The following is an 18034-nucleotide window of genomic DNA, read 5'->3' on the forward strand; positions in this document are numbered from 1 at the left end:
CGCAGGACACATGACACCACTGCTTCAGCCGTTAGGCTTTGCAATTCAGCAGCGATACTGGCTTTCTATCAGAAGGAGATGCAGGAACGCCTTTCTGCAAACTACGATGCTGATACCATGAAAGAACGGTCTACAGTTACAGACCTGCTCATCCAATGCCTTCAGGGCAATGCTCAGATAGTTGGGAAATCTTTGGCAACACTGTGTGTTGCACGGCACCACCTATGATTAGCGCAGTCCAAGCTCCCTGACAAAGAGAAGGTTCCACTCCTAGGTGTACCCATATCACCCGGCCAGACATTAGGCTCAACAGCGACCCACCTCCTCCAAGTGTCTAAGGAGGACAGAGAAGCACAGATGGAGCTTCAGCACCTCATTCCAAAGTCTAGAATGCATCAGTCAGCAAAACATTATTCCCATCCCAGGGCCCCAACTGGGATGCCAAGAAACCAGGCTTAGACTCACGCTGCACCTGCTCAGGAGTGGAGGAAGAGACACTCTCAGCCCTACCGAAGAGGTGGAGAGCAGCATCGCCCAAGAGGCATAGGCGCATCATATGCAGGCCCATCCCCTCTGCACCACAGCATGCAGCGCCTTGGCCCTGATGGGACCGGCTCTCTAGCGCAACACCGTTTCCTCGAGCACCACCTTTCCAGCTGGAAAAGGTCAACAGCCAACAAATGGGTGTTAGGCACTCGAACACAAGGCTACGCACTACAATTTTGTAAGCGACCCCCACGCTTCAGGGGTTCCTTGAAAACAACAGCTCGTAACTCTGCTCAAAAGCAAACACTCTGCTCAGAAATATCCTTGCACCTGGAAAAGCATGCAATCGAAGAGGTAGAACCAGCACAACAAACTGTGGATTCTACTCAATCTATTTTCTGGTGCCAAAAAAGAGCCGAGGCCTCCGCCTGATCCTGGACCTATGGTGCCTGAATCGTCATCTTTCAGCACTTCCCTTCAAAATGCTGACAATCAAAACCATCCTTCAGTTAGTACAACCAGGCAATTCGTTAACCACAGTGGACCTGAAAGACGCATAATTTCATATTCCCATTCTACCAGCACACAGAAAATACCTGAGATTTTCCAGTTTCGTGTTCTACCCTTCAGCCTTTGGCACATCCCTCACACTTTCAAAAAGTGCATAAGCGCAGCAGGGTCACAAAGCCATGCTTTGGTACACATCCATGTTCTCACATCACCTCTCCAAGTTGGGACTAACAATGAACTTGGAACAGAGTTCTCTGGTCCCCACTCAGTGTGTGCACTTCCTGGGTTTGACACTGGACACTCAAATCATGCGAGCAACACTCTCTCCAAAAAGAGTTATCCTAGGTGTAGTTCACAACCAGGTGACTTTGAGCATAGACGCCTCCCTACAGGGATGGGGAGCAGTCTTGAACTAGTCAGGGGTCCATGGTGTATGGTCAGCACCATGGACAATGGCTCACATCAATGTACAGGAGCTCAAGGCGGTTAACCTTGCACTACATTACTGAGAGGGCAACATGTACTGATACAGACAGACAACATAACCATGGTTGCACACATCAACTGCCAGGGCGGACTGAGGTCAATGGCACTGCACCAGGTAGCAAGGGAGCTACTGCTTTGGGCAAACAGACACCTTACATCCCTCAGAGCAATACACCTGACGTGGGTGGAGAATCAGGAAGCAGACCTTCTCTCCAGAGGAGGCACCCTTCCTTCAGACTGTAGAGAGGAGATGATCTGGGCACGATTCGAAAGGGCTATCGCCGACCTGTTCGCATCGCAAGACTCAACCCATTGTCCTATGTGGTTCTCCATAAAGGGTCCAGCAGGCCCACTCAGGGTGCCCTATCAAACAGATGACCAAGGGGGCTGCTGTATGTGTTTCCACCAATTCCCTTGCTCCCTCAGGTCATGAGAAATATCAGTCTCGAGAGCGAGTCAGTTCTACTTGTTGCTCCACATTGGCCACATCACTACTGGTTTTCAGACCTTGTACAGCTGAAAACCTCCGAATGATGGGAACTCTCACTTCGAGAGGACCTCCTGTCACAATGAACGGCAAGCTTTGGCACCCCAAACCCAGAATATTGAAGTTGTGGGTGTGGCCCCTGAACGTGACTGCCTTGTAGCTGCAGGGTTGCCCTCCTTGGTAATTGATACAATTCAGGCAGCCAGGGCATCCTCTAACTCCTCATGGGAGTTAGATGTTGTCCTACGATCCCTTATGAGCCCACCATTTGAGCCTTTGTCTTCACTTGAGCTACGTGATCCTTCATGCCTCACTTTAGCAGATGATGGATGTAAGGCAGTTCTTCTGCCAAATCCAGCATTCTTACCTAAGGTGCTTCATCATCACATGCTAACCAGCCCTTAATCATAACGGCATTTCACCCGCCTCCCCACTCCTCACAGGAGAGTTGTGAGTTGCATACACTTTGCCTGGTTAGGGCATTGAGTGCCTATGTTGCTGCAACAATAACTTTTTGTCAAACGGAACAGCTTTTTGTGTGTTATGGGGAGAACACCAAAGGGAGCGCTTTCTCGAAGCAGAGACTGGCACATTGGATTACCAATGCAGTGTCAAAATCACATGCTGAAGCAGGTAGACCAACTCCAGATGGCATGGTAGCACACTCCACCAGGAATATTGCCACTTCATGGGCCCTGTTCAGAGGGGCCTCCCTGGACTCTGTCTGTGCTGCTGCAAGTTGGGCTACACCCATGACTTTCATGAGCTACTATAGAGTCAATGTAATGTCCACACCATCAGTTGGGTCTGTGGTTCTGGACACGACATGCTCTCTCAACCCAGATAAGTGAGTGTACCGTGAACCTTCAGTGAGATGGATGTTCTATACAGAGGCCTTCCACTCTTGGTGCTGTTGCATCCAATTGAAGCCTCATGTTGTAAGTTCTAGCTTTCAGCTTGCTTGTGTATACGGTTGTCTACCACAGTTGAAATTATGTGTTACCCTATTGGGTAATTCTATTCTGTTGCATCCTGTGGTGGATACAAGGACGTCCAAGGGACTCAGTTAAATGGTGAGTTATCCCACTCTGTTGTCTGAACGACCTCTTTGGTACAGCCTCTCGCATAGGTCGTTTGGTGACCCTTTACGAAAAAGAAAGAGAACATTGGGTTATTGTAACCTTGGTTCTCTGAGTAGAGTAACGGGTTGCCAAGCTTTCATTTCGTTCCTCTACCTCCGTGGAGTACAAGTGAAGTAATATGTAATAAGTATGTCACGCCACACCGCCTTTATAGTGACAGGTCACGTGTGTACAGGGTGTGGTGTGACTGTAAACATATTTGATATTAAGCATCTCAATCACATCGCGTAAAGGAGAAGGAGTTCCCATAGGTCGATTGGCGACCGTTACTCTACTCAGAGAACCAAGGTATGCTTTTATTAAACACATTATTTTCTCTTGCTTCTAGCTAGCATTTAGTTTGCAACAGCACAGGTTTGTATGAACCTTGCTGTTTGCCACTCAGACCTCGGCAACAATGTTGCAAAATATGAATTTGATCTTCCCCCTGCCATAGCGAACTAACGGTGTCGGACATCAGCTAGCCATTTTTCTGACCAGGCGAAATCATGCAGCAGCATCATTATTAATATGGATATAAAACTAATTAAAAGGGAATGTTAGCTGTCATTTCAAAGTTTGATGTGACTGGGTTAGTTTTTGTTTTCTAAAATCTCCATTAAACTCTGGGGTAGGGATATATATATAATATATATACAGTGCATTCAGAAAGTATTCAGACCCCTTGACTTTTCCACATTTTGTTACATTATAGCCGCATTCTAAAATGGATGAAATTGTCTCCCCCCCCCCCCCATATCAATCTACACACAATACCCCAAAATGGCAAAGCAAAAACAGGTTTTTAGAAAGTATTCAGTCCCTGTACTCAGTACTTTACTGAAGCACCTTTAGCAGCGAGTACAGCCTTGAGTCTTCTTGGGTATGACGCTACAAGGTTGGCACACCTGTGTTTGGGGAGTTTCTCCCATTCTTCTCTACAGATCCTCTCAAGCTCTGTCAGGTTGGGTGGGGAGCGTTGCTACACAGCTGTTTTCAGGTCTCTCCAGAGATGTTCGATCGGGTTTAAGTCCGGGCTCTAGCTGGGCCACTCAAGGACATTCAGAGACTTTTCCTGAAGCCATTTCTGCGTTGTCTTGGCTGTGTGCTTAGGGTCGTTGTCCTGTTGGAAAGTGAACCTTTGCACCAGTCGGAGGTCCTGAGCAGGTTTTCATCAAGGATCTCTCCGTTCATCTTTCCTTCGATCCTGACTAGTCTCCCAGTCCTTGCCACTGAAAAACATCCCCACAGCATGATGCTGCCACCACCATGCTCCACCGTGGGGATGGTGCCAGGTTTCGTCCAGACGTGATGCTTGACATTCAGGCCAAATCTTGGTTTCATCAGACCAGAGAATCTTGTTTCTCATGGTCTGAGAGTCTTTAGGTGCCTTTTGGCAAACTCCAAGCGGGCTGTCATGTGCCTTTTACTGAGGAGTTGCTTCCGTCTGGCCACTCTACCATAAAGGCCTGATTGGTGGAGTGCTGCAGAGATGGTTGTCCTTCTGGAAGTTTCTCCCATCTCCACAGAGGAACTCTAGAGCTCTGTCAGAGTGACCATTGGGTTCTTGGTCACCTCCCTGACCAAGGCCTTTCTCCCCCGATTGCTCAGTTTGGCCGTGCGGCCAGCTCTAGGAAGAGTCTTGGTGGTTCCAAACTTCTTCCATTTAAGAATGATGGAGGCCACTGTGTTCTTGGGGACCTTTAATGCTTCAGAAATGTTTTGGTACCCTTCCCCAGGTCTGTGCCTCAACATAATCCAGTCTTGGAGCTCTATGGACAATTCCTTCGACCTCATGGCTTGGTTTTTGCTCTGACATGCACTGTCAACTCAATTGAATTGAACATGTCCAATCAATTGAATTTACCAGCGGTGGACTCCAGTCAAGTTGTAGAAACATCTCAAGGATGATCAATGGAAACAGAATGCACCTGAGCTCAATTTCGAGTCTCATAGCGAAGGGCCTGAATACGTATTTAAATAAGGTATTTCTGTTTTTAATTTTTAATAGATTTGCACAAATTTCTAAAAACCAGTTTTTGCTTTGCCATTATGGGGCATAGTGTGTAGATTGCTGAGTTTTTATTTTTATTTAATCAATTTTAGAATAAGGCTGTAACGTAACAAAATGTGGAAGAAGTCCAGGGGTCTAAATACTTTCCGAAGGCACTGTATATATATATATATGTATATATATATATATATATATATATATATATATATATATATATGAGGTGCTGAATTTGAGATTTTAACAGGACAATGAACCAACACACCTCCAAGCTGTGTAAGGGCTATTTTACCAAGAAGGAGAGTGATGGAGTGCTGCATCAAATGACCTGGCCTCCACAATCCCCCGACCTCAACCCAATTGAGATGGTTTGGGATGAGTCAGACCGCAGAGTGAAGGAAAAGCAGCCAACAAGTGCTCAGCATATGTGGGAACTCCTTCAACACTGTTGTTTAACACTTTTTGGGTTACTACATGATTCCATATGTGTTCTTCATAGTTTTGATGTCTTCACGATTATTCTACAATGTAGAAAATAGTTAATATAAAGAAAAACCCTTCAATGAGTAGGTGTGTCCAAACTTTTGACTGGTAGTGTGTATATAACTTTTTTTAGTAAAGGGTTCTTTAATCTCATCCAAAGAACATAGAAAAAAAGGTTACTTGGGGTTCTAAGAGTGCAGTGTTCGAGCTAGCAGGCTGCCAGTCAGTCAGCTCTATAACCATCAACTCCTGGCGAAGGGAAAGCTAATCCTCTCTAAGAAGCCCATTCATTCACAGTGACTTGCTAAGACCAAGCTTATGCTACTCTTGCTATCACTGCAGGCTTCAGGTAATTGAGGATATTGGAGGATAGAGGAGACTGCTGGGGGGGTCAGGGACCACTCCTCTTTGTTCAAACACCACTCAGTCAAAGAGGCCCCTGCAGTCAGCGATGGTTAGTGCTATCCGGGATCCTAACCCTAACCTTACCTTAACCATTTTAAATTTCAACTTCAATGGGGTAAGGACGTCCCAAGAATCCCGGATAGCAAAGACATCAGAGATGCAGAGCAGGATGAAGTTGACCGTAGACGCTGATCTGAGGCCAATGTTGCTTTTTCCCTTCAACAACGGTTAAGGTTAGGTTTGAGGGAAGGTAAGCGGATCCTAGATCTGTGCCTATGGGCAATGTCGAATCACAATGAGAAATATAGGCCTATCCTCTGCAAACTGCTGATGATATGTAGTACATGGAGACAGGTCATTTAAATGTCATCCAAATCTTGGTTTATCCCACGATCACAAATACAGTAAACCAATTTACACTGAACAAAAATATAAACGCAACATGTAAGTGTTGGTCCCATGTTTCATAAGCTGAAATAAAAGATCCCAGAAATGTTCCATACGCACAAAAGGCGTATTTCTCTCAAATGTGTGCACACATTTGTTTACAGCCCTAGTGAGCATTTCTCCTTTGCCAAGATAATCCATCCACCTGACAGGTGTGGCATATCAAGAAGCTGATTAAACAGCATGATCATTACACAGATGCACCTTGCGCTGGGGACAATAAAAGGCCACTCTAAAATGAGCAGTTTTGTCACATAACACAATGCCACAGATGTCTCAAGTTTTGAGGGAGCGTGCAATTGGCATGCTGACTGCAGGAATTTCTACCAGAGCTGTTGCCAGATAATTGAATGTTCATTTCTCTACCATTGTTTTAGAGATTTAGCAGTACGTCCAACCGGCCTCACAACCGCAGACCATGTGTATAGCGTCGTGTGGGCGAGCGGTTTGCTGATGTCAACGTTGTGCCCCATGGTGGCGGTGGGGTTATGGTATGGAATGGCATAACATACGGACAACAAAGACAATTGCATTTTATCGACGGCAATTTGAATATACAGAGATACCATGATGAGATCCTGAGGCCCATTGTCGTGCCATTCATCCGCCAACATCACCTCATGTTTCAGCATGATAATGTACAGACCCATGTCGCAAGGATCTGTACACAATTCCTGGAAGCTGAAAATGTCCCAGTTCTTCCATGGCCTGCATACTCCCCAGACATGTCACCCATTGAGCGTGTTTGGGATGCTCTGAATTGACGTGTACAACAGCTTGTTCCAGTTCCCGCCAATATCCATCAACTTTTCACAGCCATTGAAGAGGAGTGAGACAACATTCCACAGACCACAATCAACAGACTGATCAACTCTATGCGAAGGAGATGTGTGGCGCTGCATGATGCAAATGGTGGTCACACCAGATACTGACTGGTTTTCTAATCCATGCCCCTACCTTTTTTTAAGGTATCTGTGACCAACAGATGCATATCTGTATTCCCAGTCATGTGAAATCCATAGATTAGGGCCTAATGAATTTATTTAAATTGACAGATTTCCTTATATGAACTGTAACTCAGTAAAACCTTTGAAATTGTTGCATGTTGGTTTATATTTTTGTTCAATATATGTCCCCTCATTTCTGCAGCTGTTCAATGATGCTTCCTCCACAACTGTGCTTAGTAAATTGATATATAAAACCATTGTCAAACGATGTCACATTGGACAGGATATCACATCACACTTATTAGTTTAAAAAAACTGAACACGGAGACAAATGAACTGATCAGTCGAATATTAATACAATTATTTGTTTGATCAGTTGTCACTGGTTGATGGGACAGTGCCCAGGTGGGAATTCATGCAGAGAGAATGTCAGCTAGCAGGTCAGAAACAAGGCTTAGGGACCATGTTTGCTGTGTAAAACCAGCTATATAGACGTTGCTATTGCTATGTAGTGCTTTTAAGACAGCTGTGCTCTTTTGAAAATGAGCGCACATGGCATCTTTGGTGACCGGGTGGAATGAAGACATGATAAGGATTTGAAAATGATGCATTAATCAAATAAAAGGTTGAGACTGGACACGTTTGTGATGTGCATTGCATTTGAACATTTTACATTAAAAAAAAAGAAAGAGGGAGGAGATAAAAGATACAATTTGATCCGTATTAGGATAAATGTAAATTGGAACGCACCTAGGCCAAAATATGACATTTCAATGTTCCAAAGCATAAAAACTACACAATGATAGGCCTAATAATCGTGTTAGTCGGTTAAACCATCTGCCCGGTTCCTGATGCAGAGGTGCGTGTTTTTGTGCTCGCGCCATGACTGCTGCTGCAGTTCTGGAATTCAGAGGGTTTTTCAGCGCTTGCTCACTCGCTCAGCCTCTCACGTCTCTGTTACCTTGGCAACATATTTCTGCATGAAAATAGCATCTGAGAGAAGCGAGCTGTGCCCACCGCAAAGAACCACAACGACAACATTTGTGTGTCAGTGTCAAGAGCAGCAATGATCCTCACAGAGAGACTCCTCAACCGCAGTCAATTGGCCACGCATAAGTGAAGTGCTTCATGTATGTCATTTGTGATAGGCTATTAGCTGGCCCTTGGTTTAAAGCTGAGGTAAGTGACTAGGCTACATGTGCAAATCTCAAAGGACATTGGTCAAAAGTGGTGCACTGTGTGGGGAATAGGATGTCCTTTGGGACGCAATCTGTGATAGGCAAATGTATCAAATGGAAATTGATACCATGGGCACGCGCACACATGCATACGCTCACAAGGCAGAGCAGCAGAGAGCAGCGCGAGGATCAGGGACGTCATTAATGAATGTAAAATAATACATCAGAAAAGGGCCCGGGGTCGAATCATGTTGGATTTCCTACTTTACATTTGCGTGGGAAAGATTTAGTGCTGTATGTTTTGCATATATGCTTCCCTCCCAGTTAGGACTGGGTTTGATATGTAACCTCACCCTTCCCTATAGTGTTATATGCCAAAATAAATGTTTATGAAAGAAAATCCAACCGTTAGATGTGGTAAAGGCCAGACTGTTTGGCTTGGCAACAACAATCTAGAAGAGTTGTCTAAAGCAGAGACCAACACGATGGTGTCCAGGCTAACCTTTCTGTAATACATCATAAAAACCAGAGGGCTCATCACCTCATGGGAGAGAAGAGCCTTATGAAATAAGCATCTAAGAGAGCAGGTGTTGGAGCCTTTACAGACATCAGCTGCATAACAAGTAGCGCGCTTTACTACCCTTGCATATGTCAATCAAAACAGCCAATTACCTGAATAAATGCTCCCTAAATAAGCAGAATACTGCCCGAGCAAGATTTTAAATTATAGCGTACACACACACACACACACACACACACACACACACACACACACACACAGCCAGGTAGGTAGGTAGGAAGGAGTAAAGGAATAACACTCGTGGCTCTTTAAGACAGTCGCTTTAAACACCAATCAGAATGTCGCATCCCCCAGCACCGTCGTCTGAAATGGACAGACAGGTTGTGAATTTCAACTAGGTGTTAGAGATGCCTGTGATTCCTCTGCCGTGTTTAAGAAGCAGACAACACATTAAGAATGCATTTGAGCTGAAATAATGTAAACTCAGCAAAAAAGAAACGTCCTCTCACTGTCAACTGCGTTTATTTTCAGCAAACTTACCATGTGTAAATATTTGTATGAACATAACAAGATTCAACAACTGAGACATAAACTGAACAAGTTCCACAGACATGTGACTAACAGAAATTGAATAATGTGTCCCTGAACAAAGGGGGGGGTCAAAATCAAAAGTAACTGGTGTGGCCACCAGCTGCATTAAGTACCGCAGTGCATCTCCTCCTCATGGACTGCACCAGATTTGCCAGTTCTTGCTGTGAGATGTTACCCCACTCTTCCACCAAGGCACCTGCAAGTTCCCGGAAATTTCTTGGGGGAATGGCCCTAGCCCTCACCCTCCGATTCAACAGGTCCCAGACGTGCTCAATGGGATTGAGATCCAGGCTCTTCGCTGGCCATGGCAGAACACTGACATTCCTGTCTTGCAGGAAATCACGCACAGAACGAGCAGTATGGCTGGTGACATTGTCATGCTGGAGGGTCATGTCAGGATGAGCCTGCAGGAAGTGTACCACATGAGGGAGGAGGATGTCTTCCCTGTAACACACAGCGTTGAGATTGCCTGCAATGACAACAAGCTCGGTCCGAAGATGCTGTGACACACCGCCCCAGACCATGACGGACCCTCCACCTCCAAATCGATCCCGCTCCAGAGTACAGGCCTCGGTGTAACGCTCATTCCTTCGATGATAAACGCGAATCCCCAGGTGAGACAACACCGTGACTCGTCATTGAAGAGCACTTTTTGTGTCCTGTCTGGTCCAGCGACAGTGGGTTTGTGCCCATAGGCGACGTTGTTGCCGGTGATGTCTGGTGAGGACCTGCCTTACAACAGGCCTACAAGCCCTCAGTCCAGCCTCTCTCAGCATATTGCGGACAGTCTGAGCACTGATGGAGGGATTGTGTGTTCCTGGTGTAACACAGGCAGTTGTTGTTGCCATCCTGTACCTGTCCCGCAGGTGTGATGTTCGGATGTACCGATCCTGTGCAGGTGTTGTTACAAGTGGTCTGCCACTGCGAGGATGATCAGCTGTCCGTCCTGTCTCCCTGTAGTGCTGTCTTAGGCGTCTCACAGTACGGACATTGCAATTTATTGCCCTGGCCACATCTGCTGTCCTCATGCCTCCTTGCAGCATGCCTAAGGCACGTTCACGCAGATGAGCAGGGACCCTGGGCATCTTTCTATTGGTGTTTTTCAGAGTCAGTAGAAAGGCCTCTTTACTGTCCTAAGTTTTCATAATTGTGACCTTAATTGCCTACCGTCTGTAAGCTGTTAGTGTCTTAACGACCGTTCCACAGGTGCATGTTCATTAATTGTTTATGGTTCATTGAACAAGCATGGGAAACAGTGTTTAAACCCTTTACAATGAAGATCTGTGAAGTTATTTGGATTATCTTTGAAAGACAGGATCCTGAAAAAGGGATGTTTCTTTTTTTGCTGAGTTTATTTCTTATGATGGAATACATAAATAAGTAGCCTACTTTCCTTTTTCTCTGTAAGGGATCTTTGCTTCAGTTGAGTTAAATCCACTCGAGGTGAATTTGGGAGAGAAAACAAAGACAAGAAAGAAACCAATACAAATCCTGTTTTGTCTGTCTGTAAGCCATGGACTTATTAAAAGAGGGCATTTTCATTTAAGTATTGGACAGTCTATGTATGCCAGCCTTTGTATCAGTGCATACAGAGGTTATAGTGCTGCACAGATAGCCCAGGCACCCTTTTCTCAAATCAGGATCTCAAGGTCAGAACAGAAGTAGGCTACTTCCCATTCTTCCCCTCTTATCACGGACTGATTCAGAGCTCGGACACCAGGTGAGAAGAATTTCTGGCTAGTCAGTGACATGAATCAATTAACTACCAGGGGGTAAGGAAACCAGCTGTAGGGCTTACCTACGCCATACGCAGGCTCGGATTTGGCTATCACTGTCACAACAGGGGTTTCAGCACCATGGACCCACGACTGCAATGGAGACGCTTACCATATGGTGAAAATGTAATCTTTCATGTCCCCAAAACAGATGTAGATATGATCCTAGGTAAGCTGATAATGCATCTCGCTCTCAAATAGTTTTCTTCAGAGGCACAGAGTATCGAATTTGGCCATTTAGTATTCAACCTAAACAAAAATATATATGTGTTTTATTGTCACCTACATGTGTTGTTTTACAGGGTCAGCCATAGTAGTACGGTGCCCCTGGAGCAAATTATGATGCGCTCTAAGACATATTAGGCTTTCATAATTCCATGGCAGTCTAAATAGTGTCTTTTTCGGTTGGATTTAGCAGTACTAACAAAAAGTGAAGTATTAAACTGCTATACTGCAGAGAAGAATAAACAACATTTCCTAAACGTGTCAAGTCTGTTTTGATTGATTTTCTCAACTTCGCCACAGGGCGTCAGTAAAACTGGCTACGGTCAGACTCGTTGCAGCATGTACAGTCGTGGTCAAAAGTTTTGAGAATGACGCAAATATTAATTTTCACAAAGTCTGCTGCCTCAGTTTTTATGATGGCAATTTGCATATACTCCAGAATGTTATGAAGAGTGATCAGATGAATTGCAATTAATTGCAAAGTCCCTCTTTGCCATGAAAATGAACTTAATCCCCAAAATACATTTCCACTGCATTTCAGCCCTGCCACAAAAGGACCAGCTGACATCATGTCAGTGATTCTCTCGTTAACACAGGTGAGAGTGTTGACGAGGACAAGGCTGGAGATCCCTCTGTCATGCTGATTGAGTTAGAATAACAGACTGGAAGCTTTAAAAGGAGGGTGGTGCTTGAAATCATTGTTCTTCCTCTGTTGGCACGTGTTTCCTTGCAGGTAACCATGGTTGTCATCATTGCTTTGCACAAAAAGGGCTTCACGGGCAAGGATATTGCTGCTAGTAAGATTGCACCTAAATCAACCATTTATCGGATCATCAAGAACTTCAAGGAGAGAGGTTCAATTGTTGTGAAGAAGGCTTCAGGGCGCCCAAGAAAGTCCAGCAAACGCCAGGACCGTCTCCTAAAGTTGATTCAGCTGCGGGATCGGGGCACCACCAGTGCAGAGCTGGCTCAGGAATGGCAGCAGGCAGGTGCGAGTGCATCTGTACGCACAGTGAGGCGAAGACTTTTGGAGGATGGCCTGGTGTCAAGAAGGGCAGCGAGGAAGCCATTCTGCAAAAGGTACAGGGATTGGACTGCTGAGGACTGGGGTAAAGTCATTTTCTCTGATGAATCTCCTTTCCGATTGTTTGGGGCATCCGGAAAACACCTTGTCCGGAGAAGACATGGTGAGCGCTACCATCAGTCCTGTGTCATGCCAACAGTAAAGCATCTTGAGACCATTCATGTGTGGGGTTGCTTCTCAGCCAAGGGAGTGGGCTCACTCACAATTTTGCCTAAGAACACAGCCATGAATAAAGAATGGTACCAACACATCCTCTGAGAGCAACTTCTCCCAACCATCCAAGAACAGTTTGGTGACGAACAATGCCTTTTACAGCATGATGGAGCACCTTGCCATTAGGCAAAAGTGATAACTAAGTGTCTCTGGGAACAAAACATCGACATTTTGGGTCATGGCCAGGAAACTACCCAGACCTTAATCCCATTGAGAACTTGTGGTCGATCCTCAAGAGGCAGGTGGACAAACAAAAACCCACAAATTCTGACAAACTCCAAGCATTGATTATGCAAGAATGGGCTGCCATCAGTCAGGATGTGGCCCAGAAGTTAATTGACAGCATGCCAGGGCGGATTGCAGAGGTCTTGAAAAAGAAGGGTCAACACTGCAAATATTGACTCTTTGCATAAACGTAATGTAATTGTCAATAAAAGCCTTTGACACTTATGGAATGCTTGTAATTATACTTCAGTATACCATAGCAACATCTGACAAAAATATCTAAAAACACTGAAGCAGCAAACTTTGTGAAGACCAATACTTGTGTCATTCAAAACTTTTGACCACAACTGTAGGTGGTGATCATTGATGAGAAACTGACCAAGAGTTCCTGGAAGCAGGAACAAAAGGATGCTGAGGTACAAGGAAACATCTGCAGCTCATGCAGAGCACAGAACGCCTGCCTTTGGACTTTGTATTGACCAGTGTCGCTGTTCCAAATCGACCCCTAGCACCTACCTCCTTCCCCTGGACACTTCATGTACATTTGAAAGGATGGCTATTTCTCTCAGGTATAGGAGAGTTGTGTCTCAGGTATAGACAAGCAATAAGCTATTTCCCAATCCCACCCTTACGCCCTATGCGCTTCTGGAAATCAGAGGATTTGACAGGTGATAGTTATATGGCAATAGCTCCACCTTGCCCTCCAATAGGCTAGGTGAAGGTTTCACCATATTGAGTATACCAATCAAATCTTCTCAGATCTCCAGAAGTGCGTGGGGCTAAGGGGTTGATTTGGGATTGGCCCTGTGTCTCCAGTATAGGCAAGCAATAGGTATTTCGCCACACGTATGAGAGGCTAGCCACAACAGCGCCGGAGAAGATGGCTGCCGTTTTACAGCCCTCTAACCATTTGTACTATTATGTGTGTTTTTCCGCGTTATTTGTAATTTATTTTGTACATAATGTTTCTGCCATCGTCTCTTATAACCAAAAAGAGCTTCTGGATATCAGGACAGCGATTACTCACCTCGTATTGGACGAAGATTTTTTCTTCCAAGAGGCGGCCACGAAGGATATCATACAGACACCCGACAAGGCCCAAATCCCCGTCATTCGCGTGAGGAAGAGACGGAGATATCGTGGACGTAGATCGGGGTGCCTTGTAAGGATCCGACGGCGAGCGAGTAAACTGCCTCTTCCATCAATCCTATTAGCCAATCTTCAGTCATTGGATAACAAATTGGATGACCTAAGATTACGGTTATCCTACCAACGGGACATTAAAAACTGTAATATCCTATGTTTCACCGAGTCGTGGCTGAACGACGACAATGATAACATACAGCTAGCAGGCTATACGCTACATCGGCAGGATAGAACGGCTGACTCCGGTAAGACAAGGGGTGGCGGTCTGTGTATATTTGTAAACAACAGCTGGTGCACAAAATCAAATACTAAGGAAGTCTCGAGGTTTTGCTCGCCTGAGGTAGAGTATCTTATGATAAGCTGTAGACCACACTATTTACCAAGAGAGTTTTCATCTATATTTTTCATAGCTGTCTATTTACCACCACAAACCAATGCTGGCATTAAGATTGCACTGAATGAGCTGTACAAGGCCATAAATCAACAGGAAAACGCTCATCCAGATGCAGCGCTCCTAGTGGCCGGGGACTTTAATGCAGGGAAACTTAAATCCGTTCTACCTAATTTCTACCAGCATGTTAAATGTGCAACCAGAGGAAAAAAAACTCTAGACCACCTTTACTCCACACACAGAGACGCATACAAAGCTCTCCCTCGCCCTCCATTTGGCAAATCTGACCCTAACTCTATCCTCCTGATTCCTGCTTATAAGCAAAAACTAAAGCAGGAAGCACCAGTGACTCGGTTAATAAAAAAGTGGTCAGATGACGCAGATGCTAAGCTACAGGACTGTTTTGCTAGCACAGACTGGAACATGTTCCGGGATTCTTCAGACAGCATTGAGGAGTACACCACATCAGTCACTGGCTTCATCAATAAGTGCATCGATGATGTCGTCCCCACAGTGACCGTACGTACATACCCCAACCAGAAGCCATGGATTACAGGAAACATCCGCACTGAGCTAAAGGGTAGAGCTGCCGCTTTCAAGGAACGGGACTCTAACCCGGACGCTTATAAGAAATCCCGCTATGCCCTCCGACGAACCATCAAACAGGCAAAGAGTCAATACAGGGCTAAGATTGAATCGTACTACACTGGCTCTGACGCTCGTCGGATGTGGCAGGGCTGGAAAACTATTACAGACTACAAAGGGAAGCACAGCCGGGAGCTACCCAGTGACACAAGCCTACCAGATGAGCTAAACCACTTCTATGCTCGCTTCGAGGCAAGCAACACTGAAGCATGCATGAGAGCACCAGCTGTTCTGGATGACTATGTGATCACGCTCTCCGTAGCCGATGTGAGTAAGACTTTTAAGCAGGTCAACATTCACAAGGCCGCAGGGCCAGATGGATTACCAGGACGTGTACTCCGAGCATGTGCTGACCAACTGGCAAGTGTCTTCACTGACATTTTCAACATGTCCCTGACTGAGTCTGTAATACCAACATGTTTCAAGCAGACCACCATAGTCCCCGTGCCCAAGGACTCTAAGATAACCTGCCTAAATGACTACCGACCCGTAGCACTGACGTCTGTAGCCATGAAGTGCTTTGAAAGGCTGGTCATGGCTCACATCAACAGCATTATCCCAGAAACCCTAGACCCACTCCAATTTGCATACCGCCCCAACAGATCCACAGATGATGCAATCTCTATTGCACTCCACACTGCCCTTTCCCACCTGGACAAGAGGAACACCTACATGAGAATGCTATTCATTGACTACAGCTCAGCATTCAACACCATAGTGCCCTCTAAGCTCATCACTAAGCTAAGGATCCTGGGACTAAACACCTCCCTCTGCAACTGGATCCTGGACTTCCTGACGGGCCGCCCCCAGGTGGTAAGGGTAGGTAACAACACATCTGCCACACTGATCCTCAACACGGGGGCCCCTCAGGGGTGCGTGCTCAGTCCCCTCCTGTACTCTCTGTTCACCCATGACTGCATGGCCAGGCACGACTCCAACACCAGCTCTCCGAGCTGGGCATCTCCGGCGCGGCTCACTCCTGGATCGCGTCCTACCTGACCGGTCGCTCCTACCAAGTGGCGTGGCGAGAAGCTGTCTCCGCACCACGTGCTCTCACCACTGGTGTCCCCCAGGGCTCAGTTCTAGGCCCTCTCCTATTCTCCCTATACACCAAGTCACTTGGCTCTGTCATATCCTCACATGGCCTCTCCTATCATTGCTACGCTGACGATACACAACTAATCTTCTCCTTTCCCCCTTCTGATAACCAGGTGGCGAATCGCATCTCTGCATGTCTGGCAGACATATCAGTATGGATGACGGATCACCACCTCAATCTGAACCTTGGCAAGACGGAGCTGCTCTTCCTCCCGGGGAAGGACTGCCCGTTCCATGATCTCGCCATCACGGTTGACAACTCCGTTGTGTCCTCCTCCCAGAGTGCGAAGAGCCTTGGCGTGACCCTGGACAACACCCTGTCGTTCTCCGCTAACATCAAGGCGGTGACCCGATCCTGCAGGTTCATGCTCTACAACATTCGGAGAGTACGACCCTGCCTTACACAGGAAGCGGCACAGGTCCTAATCCAGGCACTTGTCATCTCCCGTCTGGATTATTGCAACTCGCTGTTGGCTGGGCTCCCTGCCTGTGCCATTAAACCCCTACAACTCATCCAGAATGCCGCAGCCCGTCTGGTGTTCAACCTTCCCAAGTTCTCTCACGTCACCCCGCTCCTCCGCACACTCCACTGGCTTCCAGTTGAAGCTCGCATCTGTTACAAGACCATGGTGCTTGCCTATGGAGCTGTGAGGGGATCGGCACCTCTGTACCTTCAGGCTCTGATCAGTCCCTACACCCAAAACGAGGGCATTGCGTTCATCCACCTCTGGCCTGCTGGCTCCCCTTCCTCTGCGGAAGCATAGTTCCCGCTCAGCCCAGTCAAAACTGTTCGCTGCTCTGGCACCCCAATGGTGGAACAAGCTCCCTCACGACGCCAGGACACCGGAGTCACTCACCACCTTCCGGAGACATTTGAAACCCCACCTCTTTAAGGAATACCTGGGATAGGATAAAGTAATCCTTCTACCCCCCCCCTTACAATATCTTTTTTTTTTTTTTAAAGTGGTTATCCCACTGGCTATAGGGTGAATGCACCTATTTGTACGTCGCTCTGGATAAGAGCGTCTGCTAAATGACGTAAATGTAATCATTAAGTTTGCCGACGACACAACAGTGGTAGGCCTGATCACAGACAACGATGAGACAGCCTATAGGGAGGAGGTCAGAGACCTGGCCGTGTGGTGCCAGGACAACAACCTCTCCCTCAACGTGACCAAGAGAAAGGAGATGATTGTGGACTACAGGAAAAAAGAGAGGACTGAGCACGCCCCCATTCTCATCGACGGGGCTGTAGTGGAACAGGTTGAGAGCTTCAAGTTCCTTGGTGTCCACATCACCAATGAACTATCATGGTCCAAACACACCAAGACAGTCGTGAAGAGGGCACGACAAAGCCTATTCCCCCTCAGGAGACTGAAAAGATTTGGCATGGGTCCTCAGATCGTCAAAAAATTCTACAGCTGCACCATCGAGAGCATCCTGACTGGTTGCATCACCGCCTGGTATGGCAACTGCTTGGCCTCCGACCGCAAGGCACTACGGCCCAGTACATCACTGGGGCCAAGCTTCCTGCCATCCAGGACCTCTATACCAGGCGGT

This window comes from Coregonus lavaretus, assembly GCF_964263955.1.
Source record: "Coregonus lavaretus genome assembly, chromosome: 31".
In the NCBI taxonomy this organism is placed as follows: Eukaryota; Metazoa; Chordata; class Actinopteri; order Salmoniformes; family Salmonidae; genus Coregonus; species Coregonus lavaretus.